General features: G+C 38.1%; 1 long non-coding RNA gene across 1 annotated transcript in view; it reads right to left on the reverse strand.

Annotated features, from left to right (window-relative positions):
* Positions 1-266: 266 nt before the first annotated feature.
* The window catches only part of LOC120324123, a 28428-nt gene continuing 16470 nt past the window's right edge, over positions 267-12224 (reverse strand). The window contains exons 3-4 of the long non-coding RNA XR_005565133.1: positions 3082-3148; positions 267-524 (exon numbers count right to left, since the gene is read on the reverse strand). This is a non-coding gene — a long non-coding RNA (uncharacterized LOC120324123). The remainder of the gene's footprint in view (positions 525-3081; positions 3149-12224) is intronic.

A 12224-nucleotide genomic window follows, 5' to 3' on the forward strand; every position in this document is an offset into this window, starting at 1 on the left:
CTTCCTCTTTTTTTTTGTGTCACCTGCTTTCTGCTATAATGATGGACTGACTTTCTCTTGACATATCTTTTATCTGACTGATTGTCTGTGAATCCTTACTTTTTTCACCACCAATTCCATCTGTCATATTACTTTGGCTCCTATAGGGGTTGAAAGCAAGCATACAACCTGGAAAATGAATCCAGACATCCCATAACTTATCCAGTACAATATTTACACATGAATCTGAAGTCTGTTTGTTACAAATTTATGTCAACAGCAGCAAAGTTGGAAAAATCAAAATTTAAGAGATGGAGTTATTCTGTTCTTGGATGTCATATACAAATTTTCTGCAAAGACCTAGTGAGTCAGGAAGATGCTTATAGTTTCTATTCCTGGAAACTTGTACCTCTGGGCTGGAGTGCTGCACCTGGATAAGGTTACAACTTTTCAGCATTCCAAAACCTTCTTTTTATCCTCTTCTCTTTTGCTGGTGTTTTAAATTGCTAGCATCTCAAAGGTGCTCATCTCCAGCTTCACTTGTCCTGGAAATTCAATTCAAAAGATGATTCTACTGAAGAGCCGATGGAAGAGGAAGCCAGTAATGCATCTCAGTGATCTATGGATGTTTGAGCTGCTCAAGAATATTCAACCATAAGTCCTATCTGAATTAACAGATAACGCCTAATTAAAAGGACTCTGGTGATAGGGCCTGTGCCCTATCAGAGAGGCAGAAGGTCTCAGGGATATTTTAGGAAGATAAGAATTAGATTAACCAGGAAGAGAAAATAAAGTATGGATAAAATAACTAGATAGATAATGTAAGATGGGCTATTAGTATACAAATAATTGATGAAATGTTTATACTATTTTCTGTAAAGTACACTATGGGGAACGGAGTAAGAAAGAGAATTAATTAGTTCAGTAACTCAGAAGTTGTGCTGGGGCTGTTCATGTGGTGAGCCCATGATAAGAACCAGGAAAATTCTTTAGTCACCACTGCAGGAAAGTGAGGACTTCACTAAAAGGAAGTCCAGTGACACTCAGTCTCTGGGATACTTTAAGAGCTGGTATGATTTTCATGCAAAAGAAAGTAGAAAGCACAGGTCAAAGTGTAACACTTGTTCTATAGACTTGTGGAAGGCAGTCTGGCACTAGCTCCTGCATCTCTCCTAGGGTTGTCCCACACTCTTCTGGCCAAGATACTCATGGGGAAAGCATTGCCTGTGCGGTATGTCTCTTGGTAATTTATAGCAAATACATTATTTTTTTGTGATTCTCTGTATTATGCAAGCAATGCCTTATCTTGCCATCAAGATAGAATTGCTTTCTATTCTTGGAAGTACAAGGCTGCTATAGGGACTGTTTTAAAGTGTTGCCTTACTCTGAGACCTGACTGGGCCAGATATATCTCCCTTCCACTGCAGGTTAGTTATCCTCCTAGTTCATTCACTTTGTTGGCAACTCCAGCTGGTTGCCCTAAGCCACGAGGGAAGCACCTGTTCTATTTTATTGTGTTATTAAGCATATTTCTGCAACTGTTCTCATATTAAGTTTGTTCCACTGTGACCTCCTTGAAAGGCTAAGTGCAACTCAGTGCAAGTGAGGGTTGCAGAATAGTCTTCAAAGACTCTTTAATGTTATATTTTTATCTCTGTCCTAAGATTAGCTAGTCATATCTATAAAGCTGTGATTTCTGTCTTTGATAAACAAGGTTCCTTAAGATTCTCAAACAGCTTAATAACATCTACAACAGAAACTCCTATTTATGGTGCTAATCAAAACCCTTTGGGGTCCCTACAGACCAAATACCTAAGCCTCTGTCTCTATATACTTCCTAGCAAGTCTATTTATTCACAGCCAGGGTCTCAAAGGCATCTTATAGACATATTCTTTATGAAGTTATTTTTACTTTGTTGTATTTTGTTAGAGCTCATAAGAAGATCTACCAGTAAAAAAGTTGCTCTAGCTCACCTCACATAAACATAGTGATCTCTTAATTCTAACGATACCCTACCAGACTTTTAAATATTCCATTATTTATTTACTATTGATTAGATGATGGATTTTTTAAACTAAATTATCTCTTCTTACGGTTTCCATTATACCAGTTTCCTGTTGATGATGACTTAAAATTGTGCATGATATGAGGCGGAATAATGAGCCTGCCGAACAAAAAATAAGGTCAGATTTCTTCTACATAATAATATCATAGCAAAGGTAAGATGTTATATATCCTTCTTTGCTACTCTTTAAAATTAAGGTATGCATTTCCTGGAGATATATTGATAGTTTTCAGAGATAATTTCAAAGGTAGCATTCCAATAGCAACAACAAAATATAGTTAGTATCAACAGAGTCCAAAAATCCAAATTCTTCAAGCTGTGGTGAAATGTTCAAAGCCTTTTTGATTGCTGAATTATCTGCTTGAGATGTGGCTAGCAAGTTACTGCTTCTTCTCCTGACAGTCAGATGGCATAATCAGAACCTACATGACATATTTGTCTGTCTTTTAACATTTTATCACGTTGCTCTGTTCTTTCATCTAGAAACTAGTACTTGTCCTTCTATGCAAATGTATCTATCTATTCATTAGTCTGTCAGAATGTCTATAAATATTAGATTGTTTTGAGGAGGCAGTGCCTAATTTGTCAAATGAAAATATTTTTCTCCTACTTTCTAGCACATGAACTGTGATGGATGCAGTTGTGTTCTGAGATGCATTAAAACCCACAAGTTATTTAGCTATTTTATCTGGTGGGTGCCTTGAAAGTGTGTCACACAAATTACCCAGCTGGAGAGAATTGAAACCACAGTGAAAATTCAGTTATTATCTTCAAAAACATATGGACAGGAAAAAAAAATATTGACTTCATACAGCAGTTGAGACCCATCTTTTTAATGACTTTTTCAGTCATGCGTGCACATGAGCTCAGTCGATGTATGAAGTACCCTGAATGATATTTCTATCCTTACATTTCATTGAAGATCTATTTTCTTTCTTGCCCTTATTGAAACCTCTCAGACTATCTGTTTACAAAATGTCTCAAAATATCCTCTGGCAGCCAAGTGAAAGTAGTAAAGTGGTTTTGTTTCTTTTACCTCTTTTCCAAAGTGGAACCATTCTGAAATCCATCAAGCAGCATAATAGCAACACGTCGTGCATACCCTGAAATAGAAGAGGTGTAAAACGATGTTGGTAACAAGAGTTATTATTAAAAGTGTCTGTCTTTTGTCAGATAGCTTTGGAAGAAGAGACAGCCATTGCAAGAAATGATATCCACACCGATAACCACATGTCCATTTGTGCTCACACATGCACTTTTCAAAACACTACAGTGTACACTGACAGTCTGCAGAGGATCAGCTTCAAAAATTTCCTTTGAGTCATTTCTTAGCCTCCAGCAGTGTCTGGGAAAGGTGTTTCTGATCAAACTGAAATGTAAAACTGCAATACTATAAATAGTAGGAAGTTGTACTTGATGGAGAATATCCTTCTCCAATACTACCTCAAATTCTTCTTGAAGTGAATAAAATCAGTGAAATGGAAGAATTTCTTTTGTATTTTGTGTTAAATAATGTTGATAATTGCTTACTGTAATAATTTCTGCCTCAGCTAAGTATTGGTAGTGTCCTAAAAGGAAAATTTATTTTCATACTACATTAGACTTTTGTGGGTTTTTTTAGTAATATTTCTACTCTGGTCTGTAGTGAGTCACGCGTTTGCATATAACCTTTGTTGATTTCACTGAAAACAGTACCTTGGGTGACAAGTACTCAAAGTACTCCATCCTTCAAAGGGAAAATACCCAACCTGTCTTTCCTTTCTACATAGATTTCCTTGTTTGTATGTTTCCAGTACTGTACCTCAATCTGAGTATCAGTTTTTCAGCTCATCCTTGCCCCAGTCCCTTCAAGCTCTACTGCAGCAACAGAAAAGTAGGAACAAGGAATCTGTGTGCAGTTTGAGGGAGTGTGATGCCTGGATACTCTGGACATCCTAGGGCTGCATTTTCAAAGTAACTTGAATGATAACCACTGCCAGCTTGTCCTCTTGAAGAACAGTTAAGGAGCAGTCACAGAATCCCATATTCCACTGGTATTTGAATTTTCTATTTCTAAGCATAGAATTCAGCTGCCTGCTCACAGGTCTCAGACATCTTTGGGCACCTGCCTGGGGTCAGAGTGGCATCTTGAGGGTTGGTACCATTCCTCTGTGTGTCTAAGATGGTACTAAGCACTTGGGTCCTACCAACAGCGTCAAGAGTTATTTATGTCTCAGATATAGTTTTAATCCTAGACCTGAGATTTTCAGGGCCTGGTTGAGGCCATAGTTCAATTTTCCTTTCTTTGCATTAAGTCAGACAATGAATTCTATCCTAGAATATCAAGGATTTGCGGTAGCATCTATCTATCATATATATTATTATTCCAGGCTGTTTTCCTATTGCAAGGCTTCAAAATACGGGAGATGAAGAATTCTGAAATTCATTGTATTCTTTTCTGCCAAGAAAAGGCAGTACATTAAGATGGCTGTATTATTGCAGAATTAGGGAGAATAAAGCTACTTTAGAGAGGAGAATTGGTACATTCACTAAAGTGCTTACTAAATACCTTCATACTTCTATTTTGAATACTAGCCTTGGTAGGATGGAGATATCTGCTTTCTTCCTGACAGAGGCACTGACAATGATTCTAGACCACGTGAGGTTGCATCTCTGGAGGAAAGAGTTTGAACTACTAGTGATCATTCTTCAGAGTTCTTTCTGATTTTGTTTTGTCAAAATTGTTCGTTCCTATTTACGTGTACAAGGCCATATGTGCACAGGAAAATGAGACAATTATATACACGACCACCAGATAAATTACCATTTGGAAGAAGAAATATTACGAGCACCAACAAAGTGGATGGTGGGGGACCTGTTTGGTATTTGGCCTGTAAGAGGCAGCTGGTGACAAGCTGGTGGCAAGGAGAGTAACAGATTGGTTTTGTTGGGACAACAGGCTAGGCAGTTTTAGTGCTACCATGTTTACCCACAGAAAGGAAATGATTGATATCAGATGCTAGAAACGTCTTATTCTGACTTTTATTCACATTCATTTTCTCTTTAAAGAAAAGGGAATAAAATTGTGGCTGTAGTAACAGTTAAATTAAAAAGTATTTGGAACAGAAAAGGTGCTGCCCGGTATTTCTATCACTCTTCTTTTGTTGCAGTTCTTCCTAAATCTGTGATTTCAGGTCTGTTTTTTTTCTTCAGATAATAAGGAGTCTATACAGTAATTTTCACAACCCAGAAGGAAGCATACTTCTTAAAAGAAAGATAGCAGCTAAATCTGTGAGTGAGGGTTAAATTATCCGGTTGAGTAAAGGATGGGAAATACTTAGCAGGCTGTGTAGATTAACCATTTTTGGACAAAGTCAAAGATTAAAAAGACTTAAAGGAGTCCTAAATAAATAACACAGAAACAAGAATTATAAATTTAACAAAAATAGCAATGTGATAGAGTAGGAGTTTGATGTGTGTTAGTGGTTCCAATAAACAGTTTAAATAACTAAGACGACAGTAAATAAGGACAAGAAGCAGGAAATGGCAAACAAGTTGAGTGCACAGTCATTTCAGAGAGGCTGAATTAGTGTAATTCAAAGTAAACATTCAGGATAATGCTGCTTCTATATTTCTCTTGGAGTAGAAAAACTGAGGTTAAGAATCAACAAAAGGCTGTGCCAAGGCTACAGCTTGACTCCAACATCAACTCTATATGTCAGCCCTAAAAGAAGCCTTCAGCTGGATAAGAGCCTCTTTGGGGCAAGATTTCTTTCATGGGCATCATGTTGGACACAGAACTCCATTTTATGGAGAACTGTTGGAGAGCTGTTTAAACAATTGAAAGTTAAATAAAACACAGCAGGGTTTTTCAGGATTATATTTTTCTAATACAATGTTTCTCTGTCTTCTTTTCATGGTAACACTAAAAATTCAGAAATTATAGGGACTGTGTTAGACTTCCTGATGCTAATAGAGTGTAAGCATGGGGGTACCCTCCATTTGCTATGAACAAAAATTTTTGTAAGATAACCAAAAATATAGTTTAAAGCAGTTTTTTGTGGTGACATAAGCATGTAAAACAGCTGGATTTGAGCTTACGGTATCCATCCGACTTTAGTGTTCATAGGGCCACCTATTCAAGGGTCATAGCTTGAATAACAGAAAACAAGCGCACTGTATTTAGGAGTCAGGAACCTTTTCTGTCTCTTCTGTGACTGCCCAAAAGGCTGTGCTGACCTACAAGGCTGCTGAAACAGAGACAGTAAAAGGGCTGAAATGGTCTGTGCTTGGATATAGGAAGGCAGTTGAAGTGGCTAGAAAGTTACTCACTGGAAAAGGACCTGGGGATGTTGGTGTTGATGTTGGTCAGCAGTGTGCCCATGTGGCCAAGAAGACCTACGACATCCTGGCTTTTATCAAAAATAGTATGGCCAGCAGGACTAGGAAGTGATTGTCCCTTTATACTTGGCACTGATGAGGCTGCAGCTTGAGTCCTGTCCTCAGTTCTGGGCCTCTCTCTACAAGAAAGACATAGATGTACTGGAGCATGTCCAGAGAAGGGCCATGGAGCTGGTGAAGGGCCCTTTGAGCCCAAGTCTTTTGAGGAACAGCCGAGGGAGCTGGGATTGTTTAGTCTGGAAAAGAGGAGGCTCAGCTGAGACCTTGCTGCTCTCTACAACTACCTGAAAGGAGGTTGTAGCCAGGTGGGGGTCAGGTCCTTCTCACAGGCAAATAGCAGCAGGACGAGAGGACAGGGCCTCCAGCTGTGCCAGGGGAGGTTCAGGTTGGACACAATTTTTTCACAAAAGTGGTGGTTAAAGATTGGAATGGGCTGTCCAGGGAGGTGCTGGTGTCACCATCCCTGAAAGTGTTCAGGAAACAACTGTATGTGGCACTTAGTGCTATGGCTTACTTGGCACAGTAGTGTTCAAAGGTTGGACTCGGTGATCTTAGAGGTCTTTTCCAACCTTGATGATTCTGTTGATTCTATTCTATAATTCTATTCTATGATTCTAAGGACACAAACTCTGCTCCCCTGAGCTGTCTCTCTACTAACACGCTTGTGGTGCAGCATACCAGGATACAAGCTCGTGGCATTGTCATGGCAGGACAGAGCGTTCCCAAGTATGCCTGTCTAATAAATCCTGTTGAATCAGTAGAGATAAAATTTAGACTAGTAAGAGACTGGGTTGCTCTGTGGTACTGGGAGGCATCCAGGCTCAGAGATGTGTCTGTAGGTTTTCTAATGTATCCAAGCCAGCTTTCTGTCGACAGGTTGTGGTACCAAATAACAGAGTACTTTCAGCTGCATGAATCTCATTGTGCAACACAGGCTTCTCACTGGACTGTTAAGACACACTTGGTTTAACTTAAAGCAAGACTGAGCATGTCTCCAGGAGATGCAATTACAGCTCTGAAGAATAAACAGAAATGATTGCATAATGATGCAAAAATTCTAGAGAACAAGTGCTCTGACACTTTAAAAACCGATGAATGATCGCCCATACATGACGGTAGGAATATAAGCTAGGTGGCTGGGGAGGCTTCAGCATGGATAGTTATTTTTTCCTGAAGCAGAAAAGGGCAAATGCAGTTTGAGAAAGAGATATTGGTAGCTACCATGGTCGTCAGATGTCCCATTTAGGGATATTGTGATACAATTAGAAGCAATATTTCTTTAGAACATAAGACATTTTTTTATACCTGAGAATTTCCAGACAAGATCTGTCTTTTTACATTTTAAAAAGTTTCTGCTTACAGACTATTCAAACAAAATTCTCTCAAAGAGAGAATCTGAATTACTGTTAGAGAACTATGAAGTTACTTGAGCTAAAAGTATATCTTTTAAAATGTATCTAGAAGGAATACACAGTCATTTTATTCAAAATTTGTGTCTTAGCTAGCTTTGAAGACTGGCTCATTAGTGATGTCATTGCAGTGGGTGATTCTTTGATACTCTTTACAGTTCAGAGTGATGAAACCGCAGAGAGTGATTTCCAAAGGTAGGGTTTCATCTTCAGGATATGGTCAGACTAGGCTGCTCCTTGTTTTGCAGTCAGAGTTCTCTCTTTTAACCCATAGTATTTAAAATAATCTACTAAAGCCAGTCTGTCTTTCCCACACACCTTAGCCATTTTACACAAAGACCTCTGTTTTAAATGGGAAGTGTATGGTAAGATTTTCCCTGCAAGCATTTTTAGGGTTGAATACTTGATATTCCTGGGCCTGGAGATCTATACAATATTGAACGTTCATTTTTCTTAATGAAAAACGCATTTTAATAAAATATGTAGACTTTTCTTATTGTGTTTCTACTGTTATAACACTACAGATTGCTCATAATATGAGGGTGCCTATAGCTATTTGGAAGGGTGGGTACTAACATTTTGAAATAAATCTAAATTAATAGAAATACATGATTAATGTGCATATGATGTAAGTGCTCAAGAGGCAGCCTGTTCGTAAGAGAAACATAATTCTTCTATTAACCTTCAAAAATACTCTGCTCACTCCTTTGGGATTCACAAAGAACATGTGCATATGTAACAGCATAGCAGCAGTGCATGTAGGGGTGTGATTATAGGAAATACAATTACTGTTTATAACATCTTTGATTGTTGATTATTCTTGTCTCTGTGCCAAAGAGACTTAAAAAATTGCCAGGATTTAGTTTAGGACAGCGTATCGGAATGAGTATGATTGTGATCCCTCTACAGAGAAGAGTATTTTTTCTTTCTTTCTCTATGTTTTTTCTTTCTGTCTACAGCACTGAAAAGAAACGGTTATTTGCTCTATATGGAGCAAAATTAACTATCTACTGGCAGCAGAGTCCTTACCAACATAAGGACACAAAGAATGAGTCCGCATTAAAGGACCCTGATTCAACACATTTGGGGTTGATCATGGGTTTTGCCACTCGGCCTTTAATTTCCTTGCTGAAATTCCTCATCTGCTTAAATTCCTTATCTGTGAAATTGATTAATAACATTAATGTCTTTAGCAAATCTGTTTAGAGAATAGGCAATTTAAGACATGGGCTAGCTATCTATGTGAATACACGGAATCTGGAATAGTGGGGACTAGACAGTGCTGTGGACTAACCGTTTTATTACAGCTATCCTGCAATAAGAAGGACCTAGTCCAAAATCCTGCTGTGCCTTAGATTTCTGTTAGTAGACATGAGGAATGAGGTCTCCTGATCTCCAACAAGCCTGCTGAGCTAGTTAACAATCGCTCGTTTTCTAAAGTGTTTATTGGATTCATTAAGCACTGAAAGCTGTGGATGAAAAACAGGGGTGTGTTTTGATCTCCTCATTCCTGATGCCACTTTTTTCTCTTTCTTCACATTGACATTTCTGCTTTAATTAAATGTTCAATTCCTCTTTGTGGTTTCTGCATACACCATTTCAACAACATAAAGTGCTGTTTCTTTGTGGCAAAAGATAAGTCTAGACTGTTAGTATATCCTCCTGTGTCTTAGAGATTACTTCCTGGGAATGTCTTTCTCAATATTCCGCTTTAAGTGTATTTGTCTGACTTTCTCATCTGAGTACGAAGGTATTGCCTGGGACTGGCTAGACAAGCCCACTGTGCAGAATTGATCTTCCTGTTTTATAAGATACTGATGACTCCCATGCTTCTGTCATGAGATTTTTGCCTTTTGGTAGGCTTTCAGACTGAAAGCCCAAGCAGCAGTAAGCTGATCTACATTAGAACATTAACTGTCAGTTCAAAAAGAAAAATAATGTTCAGCTCTCATGACTGCGCAGAAGAAAATCTGACTTGTGAAGCAAGTACAATATTGAAATGCTTAAAAGCGAAGGCAACTAAATGTTTAAAATATTATTTTTAGGTATTTTAACCAGCTTTGTGTGTACGAAGCCTGATGGTAACACCTGCCTTTTATGTAGCATGCCTCATCAGTTAACTTAAAAAACTAACCTATAGTGGGATAGATATGCAGCAATGGGAATATTATTTGAATACAAACCTTCTGAAGACAGGTAAGCCAAACTATTTGTTGAATACCACGGACTTAAACTCAACTCGAATTCTCCATTTTGAAGAGGGCTGCACTTTGTAGTCAGACTAAATAAGAAAGACAGGATAGTCTGGAACCTGGTAGGAGGTTTCAGCTCAGCTGTCCTTTGTTCTTCCATTTATTTATTTTTTTTCTGCTCATATTTAACATAATTTCTTACTGTTTACTATTTTTTGGCATTCTCTTATTCTATTGCATGTAATGCCTTGGAGGCTGAAATCTACAGAAATTCACAGAAATTATTTGCTCAAGTTTCCCATCATAAATCATTAAAGTGAAGTTACTGGGAAGTACTTGTTCTTATAGAAACAGAGAACAAAAGCATCTGGAGCTTATTTTTTTTCCGGAATAGTTACAAAAATATGGGATGACCTTCCCACAGAGGCCTGTGATGTCATCAATATTTTCTTTAAAGTGCAGTGAAAATGAGTATTTTCTTTCACTTAAAACTTACTTCATAAGACTTTACTTTTCATAGCTTTGTACTTGTCAAGGCTCATTGAGTAAAAGTCTGAGGCAGTAAAGTGTTATGACTACCTCAGTATGTGCCCTTCTATCCATTCTTATTTAAGATCTACAATTATTTCTTGTAGTGTTTTCTCTTTTTTATTTTTATTTTTTTTCTGCAGTTAATTTTTATGTCTGTAGTTATTCCTGCACTGGTTGCTTAGAAAGATCTTATTTCTATGCTTTTCGATGCATATTTTCAAAAATATGTTGTTAAATGCAAGGTAACATTATTTTTAATCCTACGGACTATGTTTTACTTCACTAACATCTAAGAGGTCCGGGTACTATTCCCTAGTACTGGGACAAAAATATATGTGGTATTAAGAAACCAAACACCCTGATAATTTACACAGAAACAAATGATTTGTGTTGGATACCAGAAATGTTGGGGTTTTTTCTCTTTTTCTGTATTCTAAAACATCTTCTTATCTTTTTCAAATTTTAAAGCTGTTGGCAGGAGTCACTGAGATTACATGCATCCTTTGACTTATGGCTCTTCTGAAAACTTCCGAAGAGCTTGGATGTCAGCAGTTTGTCAGCCCTGGTGGAAACAAATTGATCCTCAATAAGCAAAGAATGGTTTAGGAAATAAGAATACCATTTTAAATTTCCTAAGATAAATCTCTGTTCCTGAGCATTGCAGTGACCATGAGAAGTGTTGATGTTGTATCTCATTCCTGGAACTTAGTTTTGTTCTTTTCTTTGGCTCAAAATTGTAGTTAATTTATTTTAACTAATATTCTTATTAATAATAAAAATATTATTTTTTAAAATTTAAGTTTAGTTAATTTAATTAAAATAAGAAAGCCTCATGAACTGAGATCTTTAGTCTTTTCACATCCCCTTGGAAGCCTTTTATTCTCAGTAAAAGCACTTTGACCTGGATTTTAATTCCTGCTCATGACAGGCAGAAAGAGGGCTACACATAGAGGAACCCTGTACAAAATGATGTCAGAGTGAATCTCTGCCTGCTCAGTTTACTCACCTGTAGAATAAGAGCAGAGAGATCTCTGTCTCTTTAGTATCAGTATTGTAGTTGATATCCAAAGGGCTCATGGGCACTGACTGTGCTCCCTCTGTCCCACAGACCATGTCCTCATCCTCTGCCATTTTCAGTGATTGCTTCACTAGTGGAAGGTAGTGGAAACAACATTCACATAGGGGACACGACGAACATGAATGGTTCCTAGATGGATTTATCTCTTCCAGGGTCAGAGTTCAAATGCTGGGACCATGCTGGGTCTGAGAGTCTGGCTGTAAAGGCCAGGCTGGAGTGAGTCTGGCATTTGTTGTCACATTCTTACTTCATCGTAGTTATGTTGTACTGCCAACATTCAGGTACACTGAGGCAGGAAGAGATATGCTAAAATACATGACTGATGGGGATCTGGGACTGGAGTGATAGATATCCCTCCCCTTTCTCCATCCATCCCAGGGCACTAAAAGTGGCTGTGAAAGAACTTTTCTGATCCCAGAAGAAATCTGACCTGCAGCAGCATGGGCATTCATGCCATTGGCACCTACTGCAAAGTCTGTCAGGTTCCACCAAGGGCAGAAATCCTATATTAGTTTTCTGCGGTTGGAGGACTGGCATTAATTGCATGGAAGAAGGGTGGACTGAACAAGGGGTTGGATCATGGACCAAC

Source organism: Pipra filicauda, unplaced genomic scaffold (assembly GCF_003945595.2).
Source record: "Pipra filicauda isolate LSUMZ 115617 unplaced genomic scaffold, ASM394559v2 scaffold428_size586839_pilon, whole genome shotgun sequence".
In the NCBI taxonomy this organism is placed as follows: domain Eukaryota; kingdom Metazoa; phylum Chordata; class Aves; order Passeriformes; family Pipridae; genus Pipra; species Pipra filicauda.